The sequence below is a fragment of the Ursus americanus genome, chromosome 1, assembly GCF_024610735.1.
Source record: "Ursus americanus isolate L20-20 chromosome 1, mUrsAme1.1.p, whole genome shotgun sequence".
NCBI lineage: Eukaryota > Metazoa > Chordata > Mammalia > Carnivora > Ursidae > Ursus > Ursus americanus.
Window position 1 is genome coordinate 8519819 of NC_142127.1, and position 13125 is coordinate 8532943.

General features: G+C 44.3%; 1 protein-coding gene across 24 annotated transcripts in view; it reads left to right on the forward strand.

Annotated features, from left to right (window-relative positions):
- The window catches only part of CLASP1 (cytoplasmic linker associated protein 1), a 267594-nt gene that overhangs the window by 126167 nt on the left and 128302 nt on the right, over nt 1-13125 (forward strand). The window lies entirely within an intron of this gene.

Below are 13125 nucleotides of genomic sequence, written 5' to 3' on the forward strand. Positions count from 1 at the left end.
ATTATTGTTTCATTTCCTTCGGGAAACTGTACACCATCTAATTGATTTACCCCAGTGCTAGAACTGCCAGAACCTTTATTCAGCATGAGTGAGTATAGCTCTGAGGTCAGGAGGCTTTCACTGGTCCGCCCCCCATGACGTGCACACACACAGAGGCTGCTCCCAGCTTCCCCCCACCCGAGAGCTGAGGCAGCTCCATAACCTCACCACGCTGCACGCGACTGCTTATGTATGATGTCCCATCTGGCCCGATGCCCAGTCACTGGGGACACATCTAGCCAGTGACCTTTGGAATGAAGAGGATTGATTGAGCCAGGTAGATGCGAAGTTCTTGTGACTTTGTTAGAATGGGCTTCATGAAGTCTTCTTATAACCAGGTTCAAGGTTGAATAGGTGTATACATTTGATTTTTTTAAAAAATGAAATTGGGAAAAAAGCCCTCTTTTTTATCTTAATATTCATTTTTGGCATCTTCAGTGTAGTTGGGCTTATTTGTACAGAAATGAAAACTGTGCTTTATACTGAAGTCAGTTATCTGCAGGTCAGGCCCCAGTAAGCTGTGGGGCAGCTGCTTGCATACGCCTATGGCCTTGAGGCTGGGCCCAAGCGTCACAGATTCCCAGCACCTTTTCAAAGAGGAAGAGTAACCTCCTGGTAGTGCCCCTTTCCCTGTACCCTGGTGCTTAATCAGAGGCATTCTTTTGCTTCATTGTTCGTAGTAAATTGGACCCTTTCTCCCCTCCTACTCTTAAATTCCCAGCGCATGACAGAGAGGCCTGAGTAATTCTCCTCACTTTCGTAGATGAGCGATATACCTTTGGTGAAAGCCTTACAGAATGATTTGGCCTTACCTGAAACGCCTTTCCAAACTGTCTCTCACTGCCCCCTGCGAAATTTTTCCTGCCTCTGTTCCAGGATGCTATTGTTCTCCCGGATCCCCCTTTTCACAGATTTGTGTTAACAAAGTGTTCACTCTTTGTGCTGGAAGTTCCCTGTGGGCAGTTAGCATGCGTGTTTTGTTCTTACTGTATTCCCAGGCCCTAGCAAAGGGCCCGAAAGCTGGTAGATCCCTCGTGCGTTTATTGAATGAATAGACAAAGGAAGGAGGCAGTTGGGCAGGTGGCAAGTGTAAATCATCTTGGCTGTTCTTCCTTCAAGCAAAGTAATGCTTTGCTCCTGAACTTAGAGCTTAAGAAAGAGAACCGCTTGTTTCCTTTCCATTCTGTTTTCATTTCTTTCCTTTCTGCCTCTTGTCTTCCCCGCTCCCTCCTCCCCCATTTCCTCATGTGACTTTCCCCTTTCCCCTCCTCCTTCCTTTAAAGAGCCCATTACCTACTAGAAGAGAATCCCAGCCTCTTGGGTCAGAGCATGGTATTGAGCTGGCCCGAGGGTCTGTGATCGGGTCCAGGACCCTCGCCCTATCTGGTGTGCTCAGAAGGGCCCTGTAAGGTCGTGTTTGTGCCCAAAAGGCAGACACAGGGGAGGATAGGATGGCAGTGCTCATAAATTGGATGGGAAATACTGGTCTTCTTTGGCATAAATTGGGCAATATGATTATTATGTGGGGGAGTGCTGTGGGAAGCCATTACGAAGGTAATGGTGAGTGGGCCTCAGTGGTTGGCCAAGATAATGGACAGGTGGAATGTGGTGCACTCACTTGACCTTATGCTTCAGGCTGGAAAAGAAGTAATTGATCAGTGTGAAAGGACACTTATCAAACAAATAACTTCAGTAATATGCCTGTAATTTACAAAAAACTCTAAGGATATCCTGTACCTTATGTCATATAACTATTTGCCTGTACTTTCTCCCCTTAAAAAGTCACTTGCTCACAACCTCCGTGATACTGATACCTCCCTAAGCTTTCCTTTGCTTGCTTCCTGTTTGTAGTCTGCAGTTGTGTGTCCTCTACACATGGCCATGCATCAGAATGTCTTCGAAGCTCTTAGCTGGCAGATACTCAATCTGGATCATTCTCTAGACAAATAACAGCAGCAAACCTGAGTGTCATTTGCAATTAATGGTTCCCGAATGTAATTAAAAGAATTTTAGAAAGCTAACTACTTTGAAATTTTGAAACAAGCTATTCTTGATTTATATTTCTTTTTGCTTTGTAATTAAATGAATAATTACAGCAGTGTGAACTCTAGGTAGCTGTTGGAGCCAGGAACAGGCTCAGTAAAAGCACTACTGCCTTAGCAGTAGATTTATTGGAAGCATGTGTGTGTTAAAGTTATCCAAAAGCCCTATTTTTAATGAACATAGAAAACCAACTGTTGTATGACTTCTAACTTTTCAAATTGTAAGAAATTATTCAGATCTGAATGAACGTTGGACTAAAGAAACAAACAGTAATAGTTGGAGAAAATACAACAGACTTAAATTCTTGATGCATTTACTTAGAGATATTTACTAGGAAAGAGCTCTTTTTCTTAAAAACAAGACTATAAAGATGTCTTCACTACGATGGTTCATTTTTCCTTAGGCTCTCTTTTTGAGCTCTCTTGAGCTTGACTGATCTGTTTCATAGGATTCAGTGTAGATTTTGATAATCTTGTTCCCGAGACAAAAAGCCTGAGAAGTGGCCAAAAACTCATGGCCAGAGAATATGAGTCAGTAGTGAATTGATTAAATTCACTTTCTATCAGGCTCTGGACAGGGGGCTAAAGCACGATATAGAAAGGCCGGAGGACTTTTATCCCAGAACACCTTTGACATCTAGAGGAAAGTTATACCTATGACCACTTCCTTAAGCCTCCTCTCCCTCCCTTCTCCTCCTCCAGCTATTGAAGTTTGGCTTAGGTGACTAATAGAGGGGGCGAGAGGATAGTCCCAGCTCTGTGAACCTGACAGGCAGAGGAAGCAGGAACAGCTCTTTTGGGGAAGGCTCTTTCTGTTTTACCCTGGATCTTTCCAGAGATTAAGCACTAGCGCGCAGAAGTCTGGGAATGATGGTCCTTAACAGCGTGTAAAACGAGGTTTTCGGTCTGCCGAAGAGTTCCTGTGGCTCACCCGGAGATGTTAATGCGAAGTCAGGTCAAGTGTTCACAGAGCTCAGGGGCTCACTGTTCTAGCAGTAAGGATAGTTTATTCCCTCTTCCCTAATTCCCCCTCTGGGGATGGCTTTGATGCTCAGGATATTAGCAGTTTCTTTGTGTTCCCTTCCTTTTGGTTTGGTTCCCGGGGCCAGTTTATAGTCTTTCTGAGGTGCTCTGGGAGATGCTCTTCCTCAAGAGTGATCTGTACCTGAGTATTGCTCTGTTGCTTTAGGTTCTTTTCTCTGGGGAAGGTATAGTATTAACAGGGTTTCCATTTAAATTGGGCTTTCAGATTGGTCAAGAGATACTAACTTCACTAACCCTAACTGCTAGGCATGACTTGGGGACTTTGCCTTCAATCCTCTCCTCCTTGGTGCCCAAGATGGGGGCAGTCCCAGAGTAGTAGGGCTTCTGAACCCCCGTGTGTGCAGAAGGCAACTGGCAGAAATTCCTTGCCTGTCCGACATCTGCCTAGGAGTCGTCTTTGGAATTTGTTCCCACTGTGTATTCACTCAGCACGGTAGTCCAAGGTGTTCCTGAATTAAGTCAGATGTGTGCACATTGAAAACATCTCCCATCCCCAGTCATTGTTAAGTCCCTCGATACTGGACACAAGTAATAGAGTGAGTCATGTCGGAGGGTTCGTAGGCGGGCACAGTGGATCCTTGCTGAGTTTATTTGGCCCTGTTCTCTTTACTCCTGTTCTGTATTCATTTGAATATCCTGTGTGTTCCTTCAGCAAAACATCACACTGAATCATAACAGCTACTGGTTGTATTTGTCTGTTCCCTATGCTGGGCTTTGAGCTCTCGAGTAAGAACCCTGACTCTTCTGTCTGCACTTCAGCTCGCAGCAGAGTACCTGGCACACAGGCGTGTTTGGTAACGCTGAAGAGGTGAGGGAAGGAGAACACACATGCCGTGTTCTCTGTATTCAGAAGAGGCGTCCTCTCCAGGGGCCTCCAGTGTGAGGAGGCTGGTGCTTCTGGGCATCCATCCAGGTTACTTCTAGAAGATGACAAAGGGATTACTTTGAGACCAAACCACCTCTCAGCTGACCCTGTGCCCTGGACTTGAACTTCTAAGTTACAGAGAGGCAGTTTTTAAAAATTGATACCACTTAGCAGAGGCATATCCCTAATTTACCTTTCTTTTCTCTTCCTTATAAATGCCTAATTTCTTTTCTGTGACCCTGAGAAAACTGTTGTTGAGACCATTCCCAAGGCATCTTGACAAGTAGGCAGCCAGCTCTAGGGAAGGTGGTTTGACTGGGCCTCCCCTTTCTCACAAATGCCCATACAGTTATTTTCTGCTGTATAACCTGAATTGTTGTATGCCTCTTAAGAGCATTTAAAAAAAAATCTACTCCTGTGGGAGCCTGGGTGGCTCAGTTGGTTAGACGTCTGACTCTTGGTTTCGGCTTGGGTCGTGATCTCATGGGTTGTGAGGTCGAGCCTATGTCAAGCTCCACACTCAGTAGGGAGTCTGCTTGAGATCTGTCTCTGTCTGCTTCTGCCCTTTCTCCCTCTCACTCTCTCTCTCTCTCTCTCTCAAATAAATAAATAAATAAATAAATAAATCTTTTAAAAAATCTACTCCTGGGGTGCCTGGCTGGCTTAGTTGGAAGGACATGCAACTCTTGATCTCGGGGGTTGTGAGTTCGAGCCCCACCTTGGGTGTAGAGATTACTTAAATAAATATGTAAATAAAAAAACCCTAATTCTTCAACTCCATCCACATATTTTTGAAGGGCTGGCTTTTTGTACTCACAGCATAACACAGTGACGGCGTAGATGGTTGCCATTTGTCGCGGGCCTGTGGTTTTTCTGTCCTTACATATGTCGTGTAATCTGCGGGAGATCCTTTACTCTAGCACAGAGACTCTCTGGGTTGCAAGCAGAAGTGAAACAAACCCCACTACGAGTGTGTAAGTGAAAAGGGAAATCAACCGGCTCCTGTGATGGGGTGTTGGGGAGGCTTGGTCTCTGGGGCGCAGCTTGGTGATGCCCTCCCTGCTCTCTCCACCTCTTGCTCTGCTTCCTTCTGGTTTGCTTCATGCTCAGACAGGTGCCTCCATTTTGTTGGCTCCAGCACTTCTGGGCTTGCATCTACACAGCCCTAAGTTGAGAAGAGAGAGGCTCCAGAATTAATTACTGCTGTGGCCCAGGCGGAGTCCTGAAGCTTTGGCCAGGCCTGGGTTCTGCCCATTCCCTGAGGCAGGGGTGAGGTCACTCTGAGGGGGAGTGGGAGAAGGGTGGTCACCCAAGACTTGCTTTTTGCTGTCAGTGCAAGACGGGCGGGGCAGGGGGAGGTTGAGGTTGGGCAGGCAACACTTTGGATGCTTGCTACAGGTAGGCACTATTACCGCTTTTTTTCCACAGATAGGAAAACAGAAGTGTATTTCCATTTTCTTTTTAAACCTTGAGGTTAGTCTTGATGAAAGTGTGGGCCTGTGACTGATGGCCCCGCCTTTGGGCAGGCTCCCTGCCAGCTCTGCCTTTCCTCTCCCACAAAATCATCCTTGGGCGCCTCTGTTGTCTATATACCTACATCTCTCCTGAGCCTGCCCATTGTTACCTTCTCGTAAACCAGAGAGCAGTGGCCGGAACCCTTTCTGAATGAAAGAATGAATGAGCCTTGATCTGCACCCGCAGAAGGCACTTGTCACTTCTTACCCGATATGAATGTTTTGCTCCCACCAGGGCCTCTAAGAAACAGGTATGGGTGGAGGTTTGCTTCAGAACCTCCTTACATTCTGTTTCCCTCTCCAGTTTCCGATGGTGTGGTCTTTACCTGTCTTCTCCCCAGTTTTTCCCCTTTTAGCTCCCTTTTGTAAAGGATGAGTAAAACTAAATGAATTTCTGCCTCTTTATCCTGTCTCTTCTTGCTTTATCTGCACTGAGGGTGTATGGCTGAGGTGGTCTTAAATGCCAGCTGAGCTTTCTGGCAATGAGTTCTTGGCTGAAGGAGTGGAAAGTGATCGTTCTCTGTAATGCCTGATGATGTTTCAGGTTCGCCTTTTCTGTGGTCAGGAGTGGATTACCAGTGCCAAACGGGCAGGAGTAGCACTTGCTAGCATCTCTGTGGCTTCCATTATGCCATTTCCATTTTATACTGTGAAATATGTCAAAGTTGCCAGCCAGGCTAAAGCTTACTGTATTCCTGTGCTCTGACAAAAGCATATCTTAATTTTATTAATAGTGTAGAGGAGTGGAACTCTTGGTTCAGGATGTGGATATTGAAGGGTGTTTTTCACAGAGCATTATTAAAGGACTGATCCTAGTTGATGCTGATTCATATCAACTGGACTTGGTGGGGAGATACACCTATGCCCCTCATCATATTTTGAAGGGGGAGTAATGTAGAAACTTAGAAGGAAAGCAATCTTTTGCCCTGCTACCCAGTTCAGACACTGTGGCTTGCACTTCTGTGCCTCTCTAGGCACCATCCAACTTTGCTTAAAATTAAAAGCTAGTGAGGACAAATGGGCAAGAACTGTAGTTTGGATAATGAGCAGAGTAACTTTTTATAAATCTTCGGATCCATGAACATGGGATGTCTTTTCATTTATTGGGTCTTTAGTTTCTCTTACCAACGTTACATAGTTTTCAGCATACCTGTCTTCTTAATGCTGTTGTCATTTGAATTGTTTTCTTTTTGGATCATACATTTGTGATGTATTGAAATACAAGTGATTTTTCTGTATTGGTCTTATATCTTGTTACCTTGCTGAGTTTATTTATTAGTTCTAATAATTTTTTAATGAATTCTTTAGAACTTTCTACATATAAGATTATGCCATCTATGAATAGAGACACTTTCAGTTCTTCCTATCTAATCTTGATGTTATTTTTCTTTCTTTACTGATTGCCTTGGCTAGAACCTCTAGTATAGTGTTGAATAAAAGTGGCAAGAACAGGCATCTTGTTTTGTTCCTGATCTTAGGGGTAAAGCATCTAGTCTGTCACATTTTGTCACCGTTAAATGCGACATTAGTAGTGTGTTTTTGTGAGTTCCCGTCTCATCTCTGCTGTGTTTTTAGCATGATTTTGTTCTGGTTATTCTCAAATACTTTGCTGCATCTGTTGAGCATTTGTTTTGTCTTTTATTCCATTGATACAGTGTAGTAAATTAATTGACTTTTTGTAATTAAACCAAGATTACATTCCTGGGATAAGTCCCACTTGGCCATGATGATAATTCTTTGTATGTGTTGCTGGATTTGGTTTGCCTCATATTTTGTTAAGGATTTTTATGTGTATGTTTGTAAGAGGTATTAATGATTCTGTGTTTAAGAAATTATCTTACGTAAATAGTTTTCTTAAGTAAGCATACATCTGTTATAAGAAATAAAGTAATGCACAGAAAACAGCACAGTGCTCAGCACATAGTAAGTGGTCAGTTTATGCAGATCGCCTTTTTTTTTTTTTTATTTTCATGACTCAGATCAGAGGATCTTGAGTCGGATAGACATGGACTTGAATCTTGGCTTCTTCCACCTTCTAGTTAGCTTCATGACTTTGGGCCCTGGATATTATACCTGAATATGTTAATTTTTTTCACCTTTATGAGTGTAGTTGTCAGGAGATTTGATGAGAATATGCAGAGAACCAAACACAGGGTCTGGCACGCAGTTGCAGGTTGAGAATGGGGTAAAAGACACACTTATGACCATGTACCATGGAGAAGGGCACGGTTGGCTCTTTCTGGATGGAGCTGGGCATGAACTCGGGCAGCCAGCAGTAGACTGGTATTTTTAAGAGTAACATAGGAATATATTGGGCACATCAGGCAAGACTGCAGAAAGCAAAGCCTTGGATCTGTGAACAATCAAGAAAGAAGAAATTTGGGGATATTTACAAAAGCAGCCAGCCTTTGGGCTTATTATCATGTCTCTGTGCAGCCTCTTTGGGGAATGCTAATTATATTCTAGTTACTAAGCTGCCACATTCCTTACTCCCTTGGAGGAGAATTTCCGTAACAGGGGAGTGGGTGAATCTACAAGCCTGTCAGGAATATCAGCTTCCACAAAGTGACCCTAATGCAGTGAAAGAGAGAGTTAGTTGTCTTTGCTTTAGAAAATGAGGCATTTGCTCCCCATTGGACTTCACTAGTCAAAGCCTGCCTTAGGAGAAAAGATAGGAAAGCTTTGTGGTTTAGGTTCTCGCCTTCCTGGCAGATGGACAATGGAACAGACATTTCTTAGTTCCTGTGACATTTTGTTTGTTCTTGTGGATCAGTGTATACATTTTCTAAATGGACATGTAATCCAAGTCTTGTAATTCCAGGTTCTAGACATTGAACTTGAAGGCTTGTCTTTAGACTGATCTGTTTCTCCACCACCCCTGGACCCAAACCTATAGTCAAGCAGACCTCCCACTGAGCACCAAGTCCGCCGTGGGGCTCGATCTCACACCCCATGAGATCACTGCCTGAGCCAAATCCAAGAGTCAGGCATGTAACTGACTAAGTCACCCAGGTACCCCTCTGATCATTTTTGACCCATAGAATGAATGTGTCTGTGGCTTGTCGCTTTATATCTTTCCCTATTTGGCTTGGTGAAAGTTTAGTTCTGAGGCAGCTGGGGCCCTGTGAGGGCTTGCTTAGGGATTTCAGGGCCTGAGTCAGGTGAGGCTGACTGCTTCTGCCCTCCGGGCTGGCCATGGTCACTCTCTAGCCTCCACGCAGCACCTTGTCCACAGTTCAAGACTTGTGCAAGACATGTTCACAGACTTGCTTAGAATTCTCCTGGTTTGCTTTTGGGTCCATGGATGACTATGTTTGTTCTCTGGCCTTTTGTTTCTTCAAAGGCCTTTTGTTCTGTCTGTTCTGTGATTTATTTTTTTTTTACTTTTTATTTTATTTATTTATTTATTTGACAGAGAGAGATAGCCAGCGAGAGAGGGAACACAAGCAGGGGGAGTGGGAGAGGAAGAAGCAGGCTCCTAGCAGAGGAGCCCGATGTGGGGCTCGATCCCAGAACGCCAGGATCACGCCCTGAGCCGAAGGCAGACGCTTAACGACTGTGCCACCCAGGCGCCCCTGTTCTGTGTTTTAAACCTCTTTTGTACCCGTAGCCCTTTTCAGCATGCTGTTTGCTGCTTTCACTCCACTGTGCCTACTAACTGGGCGCCAGGAATGAGGTGATGAGGAGTTGGGTGAAGATCACAGTGTCACTCTGTAGAAGCCTCATGAGTCATTTAAAAATGTCTTGTCCCTGGGCTGTAAAAGGGGGGAGGGAGCCCAGGTGTTTTAAAGGATTGAAAGACTGGGACCTGAAGGCCCAGGTTTCTATCCAAGACTCACATGGGAGTAGTGACTCTTGGATGATGGTCTTTGCAGTGGTGGCTGGAGATAGAATCGTTCCTTTGGGCTCAGGGAAAACTTACCCTTCCGTACGACCATTTTCTGTGTAACAGGTGTTGTCCTACAGTGTGAAAAATTTTAAACTGATGTTAATGGCACAAGCAAGCATAGCTAAAAATACTCATTTTCACACATTTTTGTCTTAAAGGTCTAGAAAAAGAGGCTATATCCTAACAGTTGTCTGCTTAGCTGAAAACCCTAAAGGAAATAGGATTCCGATGACGAGTAGAGTTCAGTATGGATTGCTTAGTTGAGAAACACAGAAATCTGTTGGAACTTGGGACTTGGAGGCTCCTCCTTCGGGCTGCATCTAGAATGGATCCACTCTAACCACAGCCAGGTGCAAATACAGCTTCTCTGTCCAGTGAAGGAATAACACGCTCTGAATTTCCTAGTTGATTGAAATTGGGTACTTTCCAGAGGGCCTAACCTCCTTTTTAATTTGATTTTATTTTCTGGGTGTTCAGAAAGCTGGTAAGCATAGAACAAACTTACTTTGTGTTAGTTTTCAAGGCTCAGTTAGCTTTTATCCCTCCAAACACCTTTTCAGGTGAAACGTGTCTTTAAATGTAAAGCAGTGTGGGACAAAAAATAAAAGCAGTGTGTCCAACTGCTAATCTGGAAAACAAATAACATTCTTTTCCCTTGGATTTCTAATTCTGGTAAGATATATGAATTACTTTCTTGCTCTTTTTCTCAAAGATTTAATTATTTAATTATTTATTTTAGAGAGCACGTGTAAGCATGCATATGAGCAGGGGGAGGGCTGAAGGAGAGGGGGAGGAAGAATCCCAAGCAGACTGCATTGAGTGCAGAGCCTGATGCAGGGCTCAATCCCACGACCCCGAGATCATGACCTGAGCACCAACCAAGAGTCTGTTGCTCAATCGACTGAGGCACCCAGGTGCCCCAAATTACTTTCTTTATTAGTACAGAGGTCACATGAAAATAATTGAATCTTTTTGTTAAAAAGATTTTATTTATTTGAGAGAGAAAGCGAGAGAAAGCATGAGTGGGGGGGGGTGAGATGGGGAGAGGGAGAAGCAGGCTCCCCACTGGGCAGGGAGCCCAATGTTCCTTAAAGAATGTTATGCTTTGCTTTGGCAGAGCCTTAAGTTACTTGCAGGTCTGTCTAACCCCTGGAGGCCTGTTTTGAACCTCTGATAGGGCAGGCTTAGTGTAGTCTTCCCTCCAGAAAATAGTTCAGCCCTTCTACTAAGGCCTGTCCTCTCAAGGTCTCAGTGAATGCCATGGGTGAGTCTCCAAGAACATTCTGCTCTGGTGCTCAAACACCTTCCTATTTCGTGCAAACATTGGGAATTACTCAGTTTGTAGCTTTCTGGTCATTTTTCACCCTGCCTTGTGTGTGGAATTTCCCTTCTGCATGTATGATGTAGAACTCAGTGCATTTCTAGAGCTCTCTTTCTGTGTAGCTTCCTCTTTCCCAGCACTCTGCCTATACCTTCTAGCCCCCTCCCACTTACTTGAAGTCTGATGATCTTCATTTTCTCAACTTAGCAAGGGTTCCAGGTTCAGTTTGGGGTCCCTTTCCCAGTACTTGGTGGCCTGGAAATTGTGTCCAGGCAGGAAGTTGGGTGACTGTATAGCTCACTTTGTTTCTCTCTCTCTTGGGCCTCACAGTTATGCACTGTCTGTTGTCCCATCTGAAATAGTTGTTTTACAGACTCTGGTTTCTAGCTGTTTGCTGGAAGTGGTTGCGTCTGGCTGGTCCTTGATAGTCCATCATTGCTGGGGTAGAAACCCCAGGAAATCCGGTGACATTGCCCATTGAAAATAATTCTCAGTAAGTGAGTGCAGTTCTCCATGGTGTGCCTGCCCGTGTTAGAAAAACTAAACAGACTTGGGGCGCCTGGGTGGCACAGCGGTTAAGCGTCTGCCTTCGGCTCAGGGCGTGATCCAGGCGTTATGGGATCGAGCCCCACATCAGGCTCCGCTGCTATGAGCCTGCTTCTTCCTCTCCCACTCCCCCTGCTTGTGTTCCCTCTCTCGCTGGCTGTCTCTATCTCTGTCGAATAAATAAATAAAATCTTAAAAAAAAAAAAAAAAAGAAAAACTAAACAGACTTAACATGAATTTCTGAGTGAAGCATAATAGTGTTCTTACTTTGCCTGTTCATTATACCCCTTTCCCACAGACTGGAACTGTTACTGTTACTGTCCTGACAAGAATAATGATTAGAGCTCCCCTGAGGGCAGATGGGCTGAGAGCAGTCCTTGTCACTGCTAACACTGGCAGTGCTCAGTGGGTGACCTTTCCTTTGGTTTGTTCTTGTTCTTCACATCAGATGCAGTTTTACTCTTGGGAAGGGCCTCGTTAATGTGCTGGCAGTTCAGGAACCACCTTTTGAATCCACATGGGAAGTCTATGCTAAGAGACCACCGAACTTCTGAATCAGTGGGAAGTTGATGTGTGGATTGAAAGACTCATGTGTGAAAGAGGATTGCTTGATCTGGGAAATCTCGGAAATTTAAAGGCATGTTTGAAGGAAGCTAATTTGAGGGGCGCCTGGGTGGCTCAGTCGGTTAAGTGTCTGCCTTCCGCCCAGGGCATGATCCTGGGGTCCTGGGATCAAGCCCCACATCGGGCCCCCTGCTGATAGGAACCTGCTCCTCCCTCTGCCTGCCGCTCCCCCTGTGTGTGCTCCCTCTCTGTCAAATAAATAAATAAAATCTTAAAAAAAAAAAAAGTTTATGAAGGAAGCTAATTTGCACAGGGATACGCATGTAGAAGGATGGGCCATACTCCCACCAGTGTTGAATAAAAGAAGCCATGTGTTCTGATGTGGGTTGTTGATAGTTGTGAGGAACAATAGGCTTCTGAGTAGACACGAGACTTGGCTGTTAGCTGCGCCAAGAAGCGACCAGATCAAGGAAACAGGCTGCTGTTTGTGTTTTCTGGTCAACAATTAATTTACTTCAGATGTATCGGTAAAGATCTAGCGCTCTTATTCAGAAATCATGACTATTGCCAGCTACAGATGTTTCTTTTCTTTTCTTTTTCTTTCTTCTTTTCTTTTTCTTTCTTTTTTTCTTTTAATTACTGTTGGGTTCTTTGTGTAGCCTCCTGAATGACCCTCAGCTGCTGAGTAAGCCCATGGTACTCTGTATAGTGCACCATGATAGCTTTAATTTTGTGTCATCCAAATGTTGTTTCTGAAATGTGTTGATTTTTAAAAGCCCGAAGATGTTTTTCTTTTTAATTTTAGATGCAACCCGAGAAATATTCCTTGGATCCACTGATGCTTAGAAAATTTAGAAGTTAATGAGCTGAAGAAACAATGCTCAACCCCGCTAAAAGAGAAACAAAACATTGAGGAGGAATCAGTTTTTTTTCACCTGTCAAATTGATTGACGTTTTATTTATTTATTTATTTATTAAAGATTTTATTTATTTATTTGACAGAGACAGCCAGCGAGAGAGGGAACACAAGCAGGGGGAGTGGGAGAGGAAGAAGCAGGCTCCTAGCGGAGGAGCCTGATGTGGGGCTCGATCCCATAACGCCGGGATCACGCCCTGAGCCGAAGGCAGACGCTTAACCGCTGTGCCACCCAGGCGCCCCTGATTGACATTTTAAAATGATAGTATTATAAGTTGGCTAATTGAATTTAAATTAAAAACTAAATGGAAGTAAAAATGGTAGCATTTAGTGTTGGCAAGGGTGTGACAACACAGGCACTTCTTTGAACTTCCAGGAAAAAAAA